This window comes from Megalopta genalis, chromosome 5 (genome assembly GCF_051020955.1).
Source record: "Megalopta genalis isolate 19385.01 chromosome 5, iyMegGena1_principal, whole genome shotgun sequence".
Classification (NCBI taxonomy): domain Eukaryota; kingdom Metazoa; phylum Arthropoda; class Insecta; order Hymenoptera; family Halictidae; genus Megalopta; species Megalopta genalis.
Genome location: NC_135017.1, coordinates 3845258 through 3860868, shown reverse-complemented (window position 1 = coordinate 3860868; position 15611 = coordinate 3845258). Strand labels below are relative to the sequence as shown.

Genomic DNA, 15611 nt, shown 5'->3' with positions numbered 1-15611 from the left:
TATTCATTATTTTTCCTTTTCCTTCCAACATAATCTGTGATAATAATAATCTTACTTCGATCGCAAGGTTAACAAGATAAGTATATAAATAGTATAAATAGTAATATATCAATAGTATACTAATATTTAAGTATAAGATCTAAAGAAAATAATAAATAATAAACAATTTTATCGATTTCATCTTATTGCGAAAAGTTAATAAACTGCCAAAATCAAATCATTGTTAATCCACAGTATAAGTCACATTAAATAAATTGAGAAGACTTATACTGATATATTTATATAAATACTTCACTTTATATTTTAAAAAATAAATAAAATCGCCGCTTTTTCCAAAACAATATTTAGTTCATCCATTTTTGTTGCAAAAAATAATAAGTTTCCAAAATGTACAAACATGCACAAACATATAAAAACCTTCATTCTACATTTAAAAATAATAAATAAAATCGCCAGTCGTAGCGAAGCAACTGTTTGATCGACTCGCACGAGTCGACACGAAAGAAAAAAAAGGAGAAAAAGGGGAAACTATGTAGCTAGACCGCATGAAATTCAATGTCGCAGTGACACCGTGAGTTTACCAAGATTTCTCAGTGATCTCGAGATCGATCGATCGCGATTTCGGGGAGAGACGCCGCTTAAGGCGAGAGCCGAGCGTTGTCGGTCGCTCCTCTCCGAGTTTCTTCGAGATTGCGGGCCTTGTACGGCCGCGTCGGGCCCCGCGACGTGGCAGGTGCAACCTCCACGACCGCTGGGTCCCTTTCCTTTCCGCCCCTCGCCGCCGTAGAAACGTTTATTGGTCCTTTTTCGACGGCAACCACCGGTTTTCGTCTCACCACGAACAGCTGACCGCGGGCCAACCTTGGCCGACTGATTGCGCACGAATCGAGGCGTGTCCTTCGAGATATCGGTCCTCAATACCCCCCTCCCCCTTCGTCAACGATCTCTTACGAAACCGAAAATTTAATTTTAGCTATTTTTTCAAATACGCTGGTGATTAAATATAAGTCACATTATATTTCGTTTTAACATATTTAGACTTTTGCATTGAAGCATATTAAAAAATGTTCTTTTATAGGACAAAATATTTTACAAATTGTATGATCTTCCAACGTCATATTTGTATACCATTGTAAAATTATTTTAATAACTAACACGGAAACATATCTTTTGTGAATACTTCGATGACTTACAGCACTTGCAAAATTAATAGTAAATCCTACTCATCGACTTATAATAAAAAAATAGTAAATTTTATAAAAAAAATACGATGAACAAATGGCCTCATATATTGCAATTTTCTTTACTACGTGTATGTTGTATTTGTTTTTATAGTAATTACCGAGGATTTTATTTCCGTCTGTCAAACGTTGCAAATTTAAGCGAACACTTGCTGCATATCAAACCGATCTAGAACGATCTACATTATAGTATAAGTCAATCAAGATTTAATTTAGTGGCTTAATTAAACAAGAGTCCTCGATAATCGTGTTCTTCATTGAAAATGTTTCAATTGTCTTCTCTTCCAGCATTAATTTGTGTATAACTGTTTGAATTTATTTCAGCTGTGTGTGTAACAGGCAGTTGCATCCTTCCGGTTCGTCTTCCTAGTTTCTCTGATATTTAACATAATATATAATACTAATATAATATTATAATATTTGTATATGGAAGGTTGGCTACTTGTATTTTCGAAATATTTTTATACGACACCCTGTATATTGTTATCGATATTCTTGTAGAACATCGGAGGACGATTCCAACGAGCATAATGAACGAAGACTTTCGATTATTTAATCTCGAGATACTTGTGTCTGAAAAGTATCAAGTAGTCAACATACAAACGCAAGTATCTCGCGATTATATAAACGAAAGTATCCACTCATTATACTGGTTAAATTCGCCTTTTCATTCTTTATCAAAATACGTATGATTCTGCTTAAAATTAAATGAAAATAATTTATCGAAAAAGTATTAAGTACATAGCTCGCTTTACCGACGCAAGTATCTCAGTATTGAATGATCGTAATTGTACGGTCATTATACTCATTGGACTCGTCTTTTCACGCTGTACAAGAACGTCTGAAGCAAACTACGAAAGTCTGAAATCTGTAAATTTCAAAATGAAACAAATCCAATAAATAACTATCAGTTACACAATCTACGTGTAATTCAAAGTAAAATTCGTCGTCTTTTTACAACCACCACTGTATTTCGACGCATTCTTTCTGCGAAACACTATTTTGCACGGCACCGGCTGATATATATCGATAGATAGGCAGCGGAGACGAAAAATGCCTGGCTAGTTTCCAGATAGCGGCGTTAACGCGCCACGTATCTATGCACGTAGCTTATTATTTTCGCGTTACGAGCTCGTAGAATGCCGGAAACTCCGCCTCGTGGCGCTGAAAAATCAGAAGCTGACGTTCCTCGAAAGTCCGCGGGATCATTATGTTGATGTAATAATAGTCGGCCGATGCCGGCGTAATCTGTTATTACGGGTATTTTAAAGTTTTCATTTGTTACCAGCAAATTTTCAATTAATAACATACGGCGTTGTCTGTCGCTCCGATCGACGTTGATCGGACCTGACTGCTTTGAATTCCTCGGCCACGTGACAGTTTGATAGCAGACACTTCTCGCGTGAGACGAAAAGGATTTTTCCAATGCTGGATCCTTGATTTTTCGGATGGAGGTCGAATTTTGCGTGTGGATTCGGCGAAACATTGAATGGGAATTAATTATCGAGTGCATAAATACTTAATTTTATTATTGTCAAAAACATTGTAAAATATCTGTTTACAAATATGTTTTAATTTTCACAACAATTTTCGTTCAAGCAGCAGATGGCAATTACCTTTTTCACAAAACGACTATGTACATCGCAACAGAAACACTTGAGATATCGTCGTGACGAGTATACTCGTCGTAATAGAAAGATTTGGGATGATTTCATCGTGGCAAGTATTTATAATCGTCACATTAGAAAAATTGGAGAAATCGTCGTGACGAATATACTCGTCGAATTAGAAAGATTTGAAATTTCATCGTGACGAGTATACTCGTCGCAACATAAAAATTTAAGATTTCGTCGTGACAACTATTCGCGACCGTCGCAATAGAAATATTTGGAATTTCATCGTGACGAGTATACTCGTCGCAACATAAAAATTTAAGATTACGTCGTGACAACTATTTATGATCGTCGCAACAGAAATATTTGGAATTTCATCGTGACGAGTATACTCGTCGTATAGAAAAATTCGAGATTTCATCGTGGCAAGTATTTATAATCGTCACAATAGAAAAATTGGAGAGATCGTCGTGACGAATATACTCGTCGAATTAGAAAGATTTGAAATTTCATCGTGACGAGTATACTCGTCGCAACATACAAATTTAAGATTTCGTCGTGACAACTATTCGTGACCGTAGCAACAGAAATATTTGGAATTTCATGGTGACGAGTATACTCGTCGCAACATAAAAATTTAAGATTACGTCGTGACAACTATTTATGATCGTCGTAACAGAAATATTTGGAATTTCATCGTGACGAGTATACTCGTCGTAATAGAAAAATTCGAGATTTCATCGTGGCAAGTATTTATAATCGTCACAATAGAAAAATTGGAGAGATCGTCGTGACGAATATACTCGTCGAATTAGAAAGATTTGAAATTTCATCGTGGCGAGTATACTCGTCGCAACATAAAAATTTAAGATTACGTCGTGACAACTATTTATGATCGTCGCAACAGAAATATTTGGAATTTCATCGTGACGAGTATACTCGTCGTAATAGAAAAATTCGAGATTTCATCGTGGCAAGTATTTATAATCGTCACAATAGAAAAATTGAAGAGATCGTCGTGACGAATATACTCGTCGCAACGTAAAAATTTAAGATTACGTCGTGACAAGTATTTATGATCGTCGCAACAGAAATATTTGGAATTTTATCGTGACGAGTATACTCGCACAGAAAAATTGGGGACTTTAGCTTGGTAGTTAAGAATGCTAAGGGGACACGCTATGGACGCCAATGCCACTGTTCGTTTGAGACACCCTGTACACAGCGGCAACAACCTGCTCCTTGGAGCGTTTATCGAGAATACGAACAAACGACTGCGATTTGTCACTGGAATGAGTTATGCGAGGCGAGATGAAGGAAACGCGGAGGTATTTCGGCCTTGCCCGTGTCACGTGCCAATTCTGAACGACAAAAAGCTTGGAACGAGGGACAATAATAAAGGAGATAAATTGCAACGGCTGAAACAACCGGCACTCACAATGCGGCCCACGTTATCCCGCATTTATGACTGAATGCAATTAAACCGAGGAGAGTGCACACGTGCACAATCGTTCGCAGAATTATGCGAATACTGATGCAATTTTCATGTAAATTCGATTCATAAATATATTAAATATAATCGACGAATATTTGGCGATGTTAATTCTCTTGACGTTCGCGACGAGTATACTCGCCATGAAAAGACGGCTTTTTTCGTTTAATCACGAGAACACTTTAGATAAAATAAAATACATGTTCATAATTTTGAGACACTTTAAAATGTGCCAGTTCCACTTGTCGAGCATACTCGTCGCAGCTTGAAAATAATTGAGTATGCACACGTAATAAAAATGAAATTCGAAATGGAGTCTGAGAAATGAAATTGACAAAAGAGATGTGAGGTACTTGTAGGGATGGAATTAAAATATCTCTCTGAATTTGTAGAAAATTGCAAACTGCATTCGAAAACATGATTCGATTTAAAAGAGTATATACTCGACCGTCACGTGGCCTCTATGTAAAGATTTATCAAATAAAATACTTATGGCACGTTACGTGCTTCTTAATATCATTTTAAAATCCGTTGTAAGAAGTATTATTTGCTATTGCTAATACTTTTGAAGACATTCCATTAGATCTGTTAAAATGGGACACCCTATATTTTGTATATTCAAATTAAAATATTTTTAGTTATAAGTGATTATACGTTTCTTTTTTTAAGAATCAAGAATTGCAGTTAGTATATCGAAAAATTGAGGTTCTATTCTTAAAAACACAGCTGACCTTCATGTGACCTCCAGATAACAATTTCTAAAAAGAAATTCTTGTGCAACTGGGATATTCTATATTTTGACATACATATATAATAGTTCAAGCTCGATAAGAAATGTGATGCAATTTTAAAAAAATACAGCTAGCCTTCACATGACCTCGATGAGGTGATGATTCGATACAACTGCAAATTATTCAAAATGATTCGAAGCTACTCGAAATTATTGAAAACTATTCGAAACCATTCAACTTTTGTTAGAAATATGAATCGGTGTCGTGAATATATATAATATACAATATAATATACTATATATATATAACTAATATATATATATTAGTTATATATATATATAGTATATTATATATATTATATATATATATATTAGTTATATATTATATAGTATATTATATTGTATATTATATATATTCACGACACCGATTATATAATATAACATAATATATATAATATAATATACTTGACGAATTGAGACACCCTATGTATCGTTCGATACGTGCGAATTAATATCGTGATTTTTGTTCAATTCAAGTTCGAACTTATTTTAGACTAGATTGCATTAGTCTATCGATTCTGTATCGGTGTTTTATCTTGCTGGCATCGCGGCGCATCGTTATCTGCGTTCCGCGATTGATTTATGCGGATGCGCCGCCGGCAGTAATTAATAGAGATTAAGCACGGGACCGTGCTGGGAGAGCTCGAATCGGTAGAACGCGCGACTCCGAAAAATCGTGGCGCGCATACAGCTAGATTTATTATGTGCGCCTAACATCAATACTATCGTCCTGAGGTATTTGAACACTTCTGCGATCTTTACTGCCAATGGAAAATAAACGGCTATCTCCGGTAATTAGAAAAAGAAATGATCATGTTACGATTCCCGATCCTATTAATCTTCGTTGGAGGTCTTCGATGCATGCGAGCGCGAGTGCGAGTGCGTGGAACGTTTGTTTTGATTTCGAGTCTTCGGCGGTGCCGCGGTTGAACGGTCGAAGAGACTGTGACGCTATTACGAACATACATTGTATTGGGTTGGCAACTAAGTAATTGCCGATTTCAGTTATAGATGTCTCTCGCTCCCATTTTTATGATATCCGTAAATGTTATATTATAAAATTATTATTATTATTAATAATATAACATTTACGGATATCATAAAAATGGGAGTGAGAGACAACTATAACTGAAATCGGCAATTACTTAGTTGCCAACTATTATTATATTATAAAATTATTATTATTATAATAATAATAATTTTATAATATAACATTTACGGATATCATAAAAATGGGAGTGAATGTTAGCAACTGGACAAATTGAATGCAGCGGTCAAGGAAAAGCGACCAGAATTGGTCGATCGTAAAGATGTCATTTTCCAGCAGGACAATGCTAGGCCGCACACGTCTTTGTCCACTCGGCAAAAATTGATGGATATTGCTTGGGAATTGATTTTACACCCACCATATAATCCTGATCTCGCGCCATCGGATTACCACTTATTTCGATCCCTGGACAACTCCCTTCGTGGTAAAACTTTTAATGATGATGACGCTGAAAAATCTCACTTAACTCAGTTTTTGACCGAAAAGGATCAGACTTTCTACGAGCGTGGAATTTTCAAGTTGTCGGAGAGATGGCAAAAGGTCATCGAACAAAATGGAAAATACATTACAGATTAAAACTTCATTCCAAGTAAAAAAAATTTTTTATTTTATTGAACAAATCGGCAATTACTTAGTTGCCAACCCAATAGTTCGCAACTGTCGAGTGTTTTTCAGTGTCGTCCGAGCAGAGCAACGTGTAGTTCGTGTTTCGTTCCACAGTCTTTTATCACACAATTATTCATTACGCTAGCACATACTGTGCTATAATTGTTCGGTTTTAATTTTTAATGAACATTTTTAATATAAGGATTACATACATTGTAACAATCTTGTTACAAGAAATTTAAAAAAATCACTAATTATATCACTCTGCAGCTGTGGGGATGTATTTATATTTGAAGAACACAAAGCATTTTTTTTTTTTTAGATAAGTACGAATTTCATTCAAATTTCTAGATCACATTATTAATGGTATTTGGTTTTGTACAGTCTTTTATTTTGGAAAACATGGTGCTAAAGACATTACTTTCAATCTTTGCCAGATTAATCGGCCCTGTTTTAGGAGCAGGCAATAATTTTTTTAAACAAAGATATTAGTTCGATACAAAGTTCTAGCTACATTGTTGATTGTATGTATAATATTGACACAGTTTTTCAATTAGCAAAATTTGGTACACAAAAAATCAGTGATTTTAAACAAAGCTATTAAAGACATCGTTCGTGTTTGAAAAATGGACAATGTTTTTGAAACAGAAATACTCATTCGATTCAAAATTGTAGCTGCATTGCTGTTGATTATTGTTTACTTATTACTTACACAATTTTTCATTGAATAAAATGTGATACTCGAATAGTCAACGGAATAGTCAATGGAAAAAATAACTATAGAAAATATCACCTTGAAACATTATTATTAAGTGTCTACCAAAAATATATTATTATTGACGTTTTAAAAAATTCAAGTAATTCGATGGAATTTAAAAAAAAATGATTCCTTCTTAATCGGTATCCGAATCATTTTAGTAGGTAGAGTTTTATACAACCGAAAGTTAGTAGCATTTTTTATTTAATTTTGCAGGAACGAATCTTCTAATCTGAATGAAAAGTTTCTCAGAATCGATCGTTCAGAGAACAAGCTGTGAAAATTGAAAATTATATAAAGATCCGCGGTCAGTTATTGAATCTCAATGACTTCTGATGATTTCGCAATATGAAGCATCGTTCACGGATTACTATTAGTCGAGAGGAAACGGATATCAAGTTCCGTGTGCGCGGCGCGGCGATACGTTAACTTGATTTCAGCCGGCTAACGACGTGTAATCAGCGCCAGAGAAATTGCAGTTGACTTTACAAATGGCTGCGCGAAGTTATCCATGATTCGCCTGATTAATGACGCCTAAACAGCATTACGGCCGCTGCAACTGGTTTTACGAAACTCGCAACGCGTTGCCGTTTATTGCCACTGTGCTTCTTTGTCACTAGCGACGTCTTGTAATGTCTGCAAACATTCGAACGCCTATAAGGAAGACCGAGGTATAGTCAGCCCTGGTGCAAAGAGAATTTTGTTAAATAATTATTTGTAAAATTAAAATTTTATAAACAAATGTTTAGATATTTAGAATTTTGTTTTAGAATTTTGTTAAATAATTATTTATACAATTAAAATTTTATAAACAAATGTTTAGAAATTTAGAATTCTGTTTTAGAATTTTGTTAAATAATTATTTATACAATTAAAATTTTATAAACAAATGTTTAGATATTTAGAATTTTGTTTTAGAATTTTGTTAAATAATTATTTATACAATTAAAATTTTATAAACAAATGTTTAGAAATTTAGAATTCTGTTTTAGAATTTTGTTAAATAATTATTTATACAATTAAAATTTTATAAACAAATGTTTAGATATTTAGAATTTTGTTTTAGAATTTTGTTAAATAATTATTTATACAATTAAAATTTTATAAACAAATGTTTAGATATTTAGAATTTTGTTTTAGAATTTTGTTAAATAATTATTTATACAATTAAAATTTTATAAACAAATGTTTAGATATTTAGAATTTTGTTTTAGAATTTTGTTAAATAATTATTTATACAATTAAAATTTTATAAACAAATGTTTAGATATTTAGAATTTTGTTTTAGAATTTTGTTAAATAATTATTTCTAAAATTAAAATTTTATAAATAAGTAGGACATAGTGAGCCTTGTGGCAAAAAGAACTTTGTTGAATATTCGTTTATATAATTAAAATTTTATAAATAAATGTTAAAAATTTTATAAATAAATGCGACATAGTGAGCCTTGATGCAAAGAGAACTTTGTGGAACATTTGTTTGAATAATTCAAATTTTATAAACAGATGTTTAAAATTTTGTAAATAAATGAGACATAGTGAGCCTTGGAACAAAGAGAACTAAACTAAATTGATTTATCGGTGCAATGATAATTGTATATCCGTTAAATTATAATATACTTTTATATATATTCAGTAAATAGATAAAGTAATAAAGTATCAGCACCTCCGATCACACTAATTTTCTAGAAATTGAAATTTGGATAAATAAGTTGTTCATTTGAAGTTTGATCAGAAACAAATATTTACTTGTGCGTTCATGATTTTTATAAATATTAATATTTTTATTAATAATAATGTAAAATTACTGGCAAATGATTAAATTAATCGATTAATGATAAACATGTTATTTGGGGCAAATTGAGCGGCATTGAAGAGCAGACGAAAAATGCGTGAACGAAGTGTGCAATGACATGACCTTGACATAACCTAAAACTTCTACATTTCTTGACCGAAGTTTTGCGAACCTCAGAAAATATAATTAAATATAATTACGTAAAAATGTTTTAATGTGTTGTTCTTATTTACAAACTGATGAACGCGTTAAACAGTTCAATAGAATTAATTGATTTGCTTGATTTCTGATTTTATATTCTAATTTTGTTCCAGGCTCTCGTTGTCCTATAGTGAGACCAATTTACCCCATATGTGGAACAAAGAGAGCTAATTACTTCGTTTGTTTACATGCAGTTTTGAAACTACGTTAAGATTATTTTCAATTGTAATGCTTTGAAATTATTACACAGAAAATATTCAACTATTAAATTTAAATTTGTTGTAGTATTCTTTTACAAAAGAAAACATTTTATATCCTTCTCCGAACTTTTCTAAGCGGATTTTATGCATTTATGGCCAAAGTTTATAGTTGCAATTTAAAACAATAGAAAAATAAGAATTTAAAAATGTATTATTTTAAATCTATTAAAGTTGTTAAAGACAAAACGAACTTTCTATTTAGTTTTTTTTTTCAAGCAATTGTACACAATTTTTATTCTGCGCAAGTATCCAGATTACGAATTTTATGCGTTTATGTGAAAATCGAGTAGTTGCAATTTAAAGTGGTGAACAATTTTTTAAAATGTTCAAATAACGATGTATTATATTTAGTCCATTATGAATATTAAAAATAGAATGAACTTTTTAACTAGTTTCTTTTTTTTCTTTTTAATTAATTCATGCAGATAATTCTAATTAGACTAAGAATTTTATGCAATTAAAAATATGTAAGAAAAGAAAAATTGCTGTAGTTAATTTTGCATAAAAATTCGCACTCTGACTATATAATTATATTATATAATATTATATAATAACTCTATTAAACTGAATAATGAAATATTGGTAACCTGAGTTTTTTACAAATAAAACTGGAAACGGACGAATTGATGACTTCACTTTCTCCTAATTCTAGATACACCACGTTATATGATACTTAATTTTTAATGAAATTTCTACAAACACTCGATTTACATCGATTTATTAACGAAAATGTATGGATTAGAAATTTATGTTGATTCTTATTTTTGATATCGCAACATTGATTTTGCAATGTAAGAAAATTGTTCGTATTAAATAAATATTTCTGCACTGCAAAAAATATGTTTATTGCAATTGGATATATGTTTGTTGAGATATACATTTTTAAGTACAAATTTTGTTTCAATGAGGAGGAGCAAGCAATGGAAAATTGAGAAGCTTTTATTTTATGAACAAATTTGAATTAGTTCAGTTGATGACTGAAACCCTCCCCATTTTCGAATACTCTACGCCATTCAATAATTGATTTTAAACAAAATCATTGATATCTACTTTAAAAATAGTAATTATCAAAAGTATATGTTTATGGTGTTACAGATGTTTATTCATAATTTTGAATATTCGAAAATGAATTTTTCGGTGAAACAAAGATGATAGATCGAACTGTAATAATTAATAAAAAAAATAGATTTGACTCAATTTAACATCTAGGTTTTTAAGTAGTAGTTCATAACTAATATCTTAGTTGTAAGGACATTTTTTCTTAAAAATCGTCAAAAATTGAAAAATTCAGAGGTCTATGTTTTATAAACAAATTCGAAACAGACAAAATGATAAATTAACTGTGCCTGAGTTTACGTGTACTACCCTAATCGACCACAATGAAGCACAAAAGTTTTTAAATAAAGTTCAGTTCTAATTTTTGCAATTCAAATTCATTTCAGGGCGACAATAAAAAGAAAACTGACACTTCGATCCAGATTTATGAAGATTTAGTACATCAGTGAAGATGTATTAATTTACACGTTGAACACATTTAAATTACACAACTATTCGTTTAGAATGAAATATCAACTATTATAGTTATTAATAATTCTAATGATATTGATTTAAATATATTGTTGTGTTTTAAAAATTTCTACGTGATAATAATCTGATAAATGTAGTAAACCTTGATTTTGTAATTGTCCTATCAACATTAAATCTTTAATAAAATACATATATACTAATAAAAACGAATGCCATGTTTATTTTATTTTTATTTAAGGAAATTTTCTAATTACTATTACAAATTTTATGCCGTTGTGAATTTAGTAATTAGTATTACAAACTGTATCCTATTATAAATTTAGTATTAAAACGAAATTTTCGTACAATGAAACTCATGAACAAGAGAAGTTGCATACACATTCAGAGTTGACCGTTCAAATAATGTTATTAATTTTCTATGTTATAAATGCAAATATTATGCACTTACAGCAAAAATTCATAAATCAAATGCGAAATTGTAAGAACTTTTCAAACATGTAAAGATACTGCTGCGTTATTTTCAACTCAACAAAATTATTAAAAAATAATAATAATAAACAGTTGCTGCAGTTTGCAATCAACTCAATGTTTATTTCGCATGAAAATTCGCAGCCTTACTATAAATCAGATTATGCAATTAACAATAGACTCTAGGATTCTCAATACGCTGTTATTTCTCCTCAATAATAAATACAAAAATCTCGATTTGTTCACCTCCTAAGAAAATCAATTAAAACAGTGTTTACTCCGGTTTAAGCGGTTGAAGTTAGCGCACCAAGTGTTTAGGATCCACTGACTAGCCACTGCGGAACGTTATCCAGGAACGATAGACCGCCACGACACATGTTCGACGAAACAGATTTGAAAACAGCACCGAAAGTTAACGGGGAACAGGCGATCGCGCAGTTTCGATAGGAATGGGAGCGATTTGCCGGCCGTCCACGGAACCCAATGGGTTCGGTTGTTCTGATCTGGGTTCAAGGGTCGCGGAAAATATCGCGTATCCTTGTTGACTCGCGCAGCCGCGGAGCCGACGCGACGCGCGATTCGCGGCGCTGCTGCAATGAATCGCTGTTGCACAATGCAGCAGGTTGCAGCCGACTGCGACTGCCTGGCCAACGGACCGGAACGTCGATTATCCGAACCTATCTGTTCTGATTAACGGTGTATCGGCGGGCCGAGGCTGCAAACGGAAAACGACCGCGAGTAAAATCAATTTGACTAATTGATTTTAGATACTATTTCGTTGCTGGCCGTAGATCGCTATCGGGACTGGAAGTCGGACGATTTTTACCGATTCTATTGATAGATAAAACTGTTTCTTTTTCGCATCGACAGTGTATAAGGAGAATTCTTGTTGCTTTTATTGATGGGATTGAAACTGGAAATTAAAACATTTATATAATTAATGCTCGCACTTGATCCGGCTATTTTACTTATTGTTGCTGGTCGTAACATTGCTTTATTTTCAAGTTAATATTTTTATAGAGAATTTTTGTTGCTTTTGTCGATGGCGTTGAAAATAGAAATTGAAATATTTATATGATTAATGCTAGGTCTTGATCTGATTATTTTACTTACTGTTGCTGGACGTAACATTACTCTTGATCTGACTATTTTACTTATTGTTGCTGGTCGTAACATTGCTTTATTTTCAAGTTAATATTTTTATAGAGAATTTTTGTTGCTTTTGTCGATGGCGTTGAAAATAGAAATTGAAATATTTATATGATTAATGCTAGGTCTTGATCTGATTATTTTACTTACTGTTGCTGGACGTAACATTGCTCTTGATCTGGCTATTTTACTTATTGTTGCTGGTCGTAACATTGCTTTATTTTCAAGTTAATATTTTTATAGAGAATTTTTGTTGCTTTTGTCGATGGCGTTGAAACTAGAAATTGAAACATTTATATGATTAATGCTAGGTCTTGATCTGATTATTTTACTTACTGTTGCTGGACGTAACATTGCTCTTGATCTGACTATTTTACTTATTGTTGCTGGTCGTAACATTGCTTTATTTTCAAGTTAATATTTTTATAGAGAATTTTTGTTGCTTTTGTCGATGGCGTTGAAACTAGAAATTGAAACATTTATATAATTAATGCTAGGTCTTGATCTGATTATTTTACTTACTGTTGCTGGACGTAACATTGCTCTTGATCTGACTATTTTACTTATTGTTGCTGGTCGTAACATTGCTTTATTTTCAAGTTAATATTTTTATAGAGAATTTTTGTTGCTTTTGTCGATGGCGTTGAAACTAGAAATTGAAACATTTATATAATTAACGCTAGGTCTTGATCTGATTATTTTACTTACTGTTGCTGGACGTAACATTGCTTTGTTTTTAAATTAGTATTTTCATAGAGAATTTTTGTTGTCCTTTTAATGCCATTGAAACAAGAAATTGAAATGTTTACATAATTAATGCTATATATATTTTTATTATAATGTAATACAAATATCGTCAATTTTAAAAAAGAAAATTAAATCTTCGTCAATACTTGATTATCTTTATTTTTATTTCTTATCAATAAAAGCAACGAAAAGACTTTTTAAAAATACTAATTTAAAAACAAAATAAATGTTACATTTAGAAACAATTGGACAAATAATCTGATCAAGACCGAGCATTAATTATGTAAATGTTTCAATTTCTAGTTTCAACAACATAAAAACAACAACAATAATTCTCTTTAAAAGTACTAATTTAAAAACAAAATAAATGTTTTACTATAATATATACATGTATTTGTTACAGTTTAATAGAACTAACTTTGAAATAAATTGAACGAGCGACAAAAATTTCCTATCGTTTCCCCAAATTCATTTACTTTCCTACAAGTGTCCCGATACTTTCGGAGGGGAGTGTACCGTCCAAACGTACCGCGATTTTGCTCCAGTTCCTAAATGACGAAGCATCCATTCATCGAACAGCACGAAGCTCGCCGAGCGGTTCGGAGGAACTGCGAACGCAGCAAATTGCAATCGAGGCGATCGGAGGCTGAGAGGACCGGCCACGGCTCCTCTTCAGGCTCGAAGCTGAGCTGGTCAGCGATGAACAGGGCGGTTTTACAGCCTGGCCGCGGACAAGAATGATTCCCTGGCAAAGCTCGCGACTAGTTGCGGGGCTCTCGTTCGGCCCACGCATCGCCATTAACATCCGAAAGTGAACGTTCTTCCTGTCTACAAATCTCGGCCGGTGAAGGGAACCAATTTAGCGGCGTTCACCCCCCTGCGTATCGTTAACCCTGGGCACCGCTGTCACTGTCCGCAACGCGCGTCTCCCACCAGGAAACCAGCCGGAACCGTAAAAATCGTTCCCGGGGACGATGTCGGTCTTCTTCGTGCACCGATACGTCGCGTCGTAAGAACGTCGCCACGACCTCCTCTCCTCTGTGGGCGACCCCGTGCCAGCCCGCAGAAAAAGCTAAAGCGGCTGCCACCGGTCGTTAGGTTGACGTTTACGTTTCGCGCTTAACGAAGCACGCCGGGGCAATGTCGTACCTAACGATCGATAAAGTATAACGTCGTTGAAAGAAAGGCCCATTGGGCCCATCGACGTGGGCCGGCCGACTAGAGACACAGCTGGACTCTGCAGTGTCCTCCATGGGGGCAGCTCAGTTTTTTCTCGGACTGGTACCGGCCGGGCCGATCTTGTCCAGTAAATCAACACTTGAGCCGCGTTATTGTTGAACCGATCGTTTGCTAATCGGTGTTTAACGCCGAGTTTGTGGAACACGTCGGAACGACGGGACGCTAATTTTTGAATTTACGATTTTATTCGGTAAAGATACAGTTATGAGTTATTTATTTAGTATACGTGTTATTTGCAGCAAATGTTACAATGACGAATAACTGTCTTATTGTTATTTATGTAAATTGATATAAAACAGCTGATTTTAGAGCACCATAAATCTAGTGTCAATTCCCTGAATGATGGCATCGAAAGCGAGATGTTTTATTATTGAATTTATACGTCCCTAGACACGATTTTTGCATTCTTTGCGATTTTTTTCCTTTTTCTTTTGTTTGTTATTTTCTTTTGTTATCTCTATGATCGGTAACAGAGTTGGGCATTATTCGGATTGTTTTTAATGAAAATTTATTTAAGATAATTATCCGGATGAATTCCTTTTTGTGTCGAATATTTTATTCGAATTATTTATTCTTTGTCATAAATTATTGTATCTATCTATTTGAATAATTCAAGAAATAAATCGATGAACTGTAATTATAATTAATTTTAGTTTATAATTAATAAACTATTTGTATT

General features: G+C 33.0%; 1 long non-coding RNA gene across 1 annotated transcript in view; it reads left to right on the top strand.

Moving 5' to 3' along the window:
* Positions 1–15611, top strand: part of LOC117217497 (uncharacterized) — a 288454-nt gene that overhangs the window by 92686 nt on the left and 180157 nt on the right. The window lies entirely within an intron of this gene.